The sequence below is a fragment of the Lygodium microphyllum genome, chromosome 4, assembly GCF_053477565.2.
Source record: "Lygodium microphyllum isolate KBCC chromosome 4, Lygodium_microphyllum_v1.1.10, whole genome shotgun sequence".
NCBI lineage: Eukaryota > Viridiplantae > Streptophyta > Polypodiopsida > Schizaeales > Lygodiaceae > Lygodium > Lygodium microphyllum.
Genome location: NC_141138.1, coordinates 174556565 through 174561609, shown reverse-complemented (window position 1 = coordinate 174561609; position 5045 = coordinate 174556565). Strand labels below are relative to the sequence as shown.

General features: G+C 38.7%; 1 pseudogene; it reads right to left on the bottom strand.

Annotated features, from left to right (window-relative positions):
* Window positions 1–3258: 3258 nt before the first annotated feature.
* LOC148037925 (U2 spliceosomal RNA) lies at window positions 3259–3416 on the bottom strand (annotated as a pseudogene).
* Window positions 3417–5045: the final 1629 nt, after the last annotated feature.

Below are 5045 nucleotides of genomic sequence, written 5' to 3'. Positions count from 1 at the left end.
AACGTCACCTGTAGTATTACATAATATGTCCCCCTGATATCAAGTGTTGTTGAGGCTGGACGGTTGCAGTTTCATCAGTCCTGGTGGGCGTTCCGAGCAGAATCTCCTGGAGGTTGACCAGCGGCCACTGGTAGCTATAGCCTATTTGGAGGCTGGCCATTGGACTCGCGAGCACCGAGTCATATCCCTAGTGGCCAACAAGGCTTGGAGCGGCAAGCCTAGAGGCTTGCATTGCATGCACCTTCTTTGGTAAATGGCAGCTGGGGGTGTGAATCCGATTTGCGTCGTGTGATCCCTTCAGGGCCCAAGCTTGAGTGACTAGTGATGCCAGTGACTAGTCTCACGGGCCGCTAGTAACCATTGGCAGCGCTGCCTCCTAAAGGCTAAAGGGCCAACTTCAAGGTTGAGTCCACATGGCAGCACGGGGGCGAATGCTAGCAGCCAAACCATTGACTCTCGAGTTCGTTTCAATACTGAATATTGTGTGTAAACTTTAAAGTTTTAACAAGTTCATTTCATGTTAGAATGGAGATAATAGTTACTAGTATAATATGTCACACACACACACAGAGGATTGTCTCTCGTTAAGTGAAATATGTGATTTGATATTTTGACCAAAAGAGTTGTTTGCATGTTGGTAACATTAAAGACCCATGTACAACCTATACAAACAATAAAATCCTTTCCTCTTTATTCATAGATTCATTACATTAACTTACACAACACATATATTTTACAAGCTTTGAAACATTAACCATGGTGGAAATCGTATCTAACAAGTCATGAGTGATTCAAAATAGCAAAGAAAGGTGAGAGGTGGTAGTTCTAACTTTACATGATCATTGATAATACCCTGAAGCTTGATGGAAAGAATGTATGATCAACAAAGCTTGGTAATAAGGAGACGTCACCTGCAAGAAATATATGAAAATACCCCTTATCTAACCCCTTATTTATGGGACCTTACCTTATAAAATGTACCTTCCTTCCCTTAAATAACCCCCTCCCTTACACTCACGTGGTACCATACGGTAAACTCTAGCGGACCCCCCATGCCATAGGCACAAACACAGAGAGAGAGAGAGAGAGAGAGAGAGAGAGAGAGAGAGAGAGAGAGAGAGAGAGAGAGAGAGAGAGAGAGAGAGAGAGAGAGAGAGAGAGAGAGAGAGAGAGTGTGTGTGTGTGTGTGTGTGTGTGTGAGTGACATGTGTGTGCACTATGTGTGTGTGTGTGTGTGTGTGTGAATGAAAGCTTAAAGGCAAAATATTAGTACTATTTTTTTTTGCTTTGTCAACCATAGGCACAAACACTTAGAGAGAGAGAGAGAGAGAGAGAGAGAGAGAGAGAGAGAGAGAGAGAGAGAGAGAGAGAGAGAGAGAGAGAGAGAGAGAGTGTGTGTGTGTGTGTATGTATGTGTGTGTTAGTGAAAGCATAAAGGCAAAACATTAGTACCTTTTTTTTTTGCTATGTGGTTGTTAATAGGTTAAAGGTTTCAATAATTATTATCATTATTGTTAATTAAAGGTTTCAATAATTAAAGGTTTTTCTACAATAGCTTGTTAATAGGTTAAAGGTTTCAATAATGACAAAAGGTAGAAAGTTTCAATAATGATAAAAAACACGGTAAGATCGCAACCACTCTTTTTAACTTTGAGAAATGGCACCTAAATTGAAAGATAAGAGACAAGGAAACCTTCTTCCATGGGTTGGGATTGAAAACATAGCCAAGCATCCTTCTAAAAAGGTAAAGATAATATGGATAATATTGGGGGCTCAACTTCAATTAATGTGTTATCTTCAAATGAATCATTCGATAACATGTCACTTGAAGAAAGGACTGAATTTGAAAGGAAAAAAGAAGGACGCTTACTTTTTCAAGAGGATTGGCTAGACCAATTTAAATGGCTTGTTTATGATAGAGATGAAGTAAATTTTTTTTGTAAATTTTGTTTGAAATATCCTCATCTACATAGTGCATATTCGAAAGGGGGATCTATAAAATTTTAAATTAGCAACTTAAAATCCCATGTTCTCACATCATGTCATAAGTTTGCTATGCAAACTATTTTGCTCGAAGGAAAAGACTTCAGTGAAAAGAGTGTTAAAAGAATAAGAGAAGTAAAGGATGAGGCATTACTTTCATTATTTAGAATGGCATATTTGATTGTAAAGCAAAATTTACCATTTTTTGTGTTTCCTAAAATGATAAGCTTATTGCAAGATTGCCATGCACCATACACTACTAGTCTTTATAATGATGATAATGCATGTGCTGAAATGATTTTTTGCATGGCATCGTCTCTTATGAGAAGTACAATAGAAAAGGTTTCAACTAGTCCATGGTTTGGTGTTTTAATCGATGAGTCAAATGATATCTCCTCACATGGACATATGGTTATTTATTGATCATATCTTGAGGCTGATTGTGTTCCTAAAACGAGCTTTTATGGTATCATACGTGTGCATGATGGCACTACAAGATCTTTGTTTGAGGCTATTATTAGTGAGCTAAAGAAATGTAAGCTAGATTTATCTAGATTCATTGCATTTGGGTCTAGTGATGGATGTTCTACAATGGTAGGAAAGGAGAATGGTGTCGAGGCCTTATTGAAAAAACACATTAATCCATTTTTAACATCAATTCATCGTGTTGCCCATCGTAGTGCCCTTGCAATATCTAGCGTAGCAAAAGAGACATCTTATTGTAGAAAAACTTATTAATGCTGTAGCTTCGCATTTTAATGTTAGCACGAAGAGATTAGAAGGGTTGCAAGCTATGCAACAAGATTTGGCATGTCCCATTCTTCGACTTGAGCATACTTTTGATGTGAGATGGTTAAGTAGATATAGAGCGATTAGTAGAGTGTGTAAGCCTTTAGAAGCAATACTTGATATCACAAAAAGAGAGGCATTGCATATTTATGAAGAATTGGCTGAGTTCGAGCGTGTTTATTGCTTCCATTTCTTAGCTGACATTTTGAGAGGTTTAACAACAGTAAGCCAAATGTTTCAAAAAGACTTTGTAGATGTCACAACTATAGATAGTCTTGTGAAGAATGAAATTGTATCCATAACACAATACTACATTGATTGTCCTCCTCTTGATGTTAATGCATTAACCATTGGAGTACATGGATATGATATCCTTGCAGACTATGGGCCTGAAAAAGGATATTTATATACATTAAGAGGTGCTTTGCATGGAAAGAAATTTTATGAGCATGATTTAAAACGTAAAATTAATGGAGAAGACTTTGAGAGGGGTTTAGAATTTCAAGTTGCTTTTGCCGATTCAGTGGTGGTAAGTAACTGAAATTCTCGATTTCAAGATAATTCTATACTTAACTATTTAAAAATATTAAACTGATAAGAACAGATACTACACTTGATCTTAGCCAAAAGGCCGAGAAAGGTATGAGTTGCTGGATCCTCCCCTGCTTCCTTTTATACCCTACCCTCCTTCCTCCTCCCACCTCTAACCTTCTTGCTCTCTAGCTGGCTGACGACCACTGCCGTCCCTACGGGAGGGAAAGCACGCATTCATTGCACTAATCTAACGCTCCCAGTTCCATCACCACAACCAAGCGCCCCCCCGCCCCCGTCAGCACTATCTCTCACACTTGATAGAATCAAGCAATTGATATTGCTAATTGAACGAAAGGACTTCGAATTGTAATCCCCTCATTGCAAACCTATGAGAGGAGGCTGCTTTGCCAAGTGAGATAGCTTGGAGATGTACTAATTGGACACCTCGAATTGCATCATCTTCTTTGGGGGAATGTTGGGAGCATTGTAATGTAAATAATCCATGATCTGGTGTTGAACAATTTCTTAAACACTAATTTTGGAAGCCCTTGTAGTTTTATCTGCTCAACAAATTTTGCATTCGAACCTCACGCTACAGAGAGAGCACGTCGATTTGATTCGAGCCCCCTTTAGCATGATGTTGGCCACCTTTTGTGTAAGTTTTTCTTGGTGAGTGTACATCAAATGTAGCGCTAGGATTTTTTTAAGATGCCCACGTCTATCGTTCGGTGTGAGACTCACTTCGATATCAAAGTATAGATCCCTCAGAAGATCCGAATTATAATGGTGAAGAGAGAATCATCTGTGCTAAAGATGAAACACCAACCAAAGTAGTTCTCTTTTCGTTATAAAGTCCCATATTCTCATGTTTATTACAGCTCAGATAAATTTGTCTAAATTCAACAAAGACCTTGAGCCACCTCGCCTTTGGTGGTAAGATCTATAATCAAAAGAGAATTGTTAAGAAAAGGGTATCTCAACTTTGAGACCATTATAGGCCTTTGTATGGACTGCATAACCCAAAAGCAAAATAGCATTGTATTACTATTGTACGAAATGTTATTGGGTTTTATGCGCTTCTTTATCTAGCAAGATCAAGATCAAGAACAAGCCATCTCACATATCAAGAGAACATTAATAAAAAGCCAAGCAGGCTACTATAGTCGCCATCTCACACGTGGCTCAATTTTCACATTGAGCCTTTTTGTGCAAAGTTTGACGGCTTGATCACAAGAGAGCAAGCATAAATCTTCTCTCATTGATGTATGTCATCAAGCAATTCAAAATTGTAGGTAGGAAGTAGTACTGCTCTAAGATTGAAGTCTCACCTTTGTGATTGGATTGATTCCATGTTGATGTCGCAAAAGAGAGCAATGCTCTTCGTAGTAGTAAGTGGAGTCTACTTTGACAAGAAAGATGGGATGTTGAAGATACTTTATAGCAACAAAGGCGAGGTCATGTGTTGAAGATACTTTATAGCAACAAAGGCGAGGTCATGGAAATTTGGGAATTAACCTTATTCATGTCTATCAGATGCCATGATTTGTTGTCTCAACCATAGTACCTAGCATGTTGTACCTGTTGCAAAACATTGTGGTTTTGTACGCCACTTCCACATAGGATGCCTTGATAGCAGCAATAATGCATGATCACCTCAATGATTATCAGAACAACCGTGTGAACGTCCAAGCTGCCTTTGCACGCACCATCAAGATCCAAGATAAGGCTATCAAAGATGG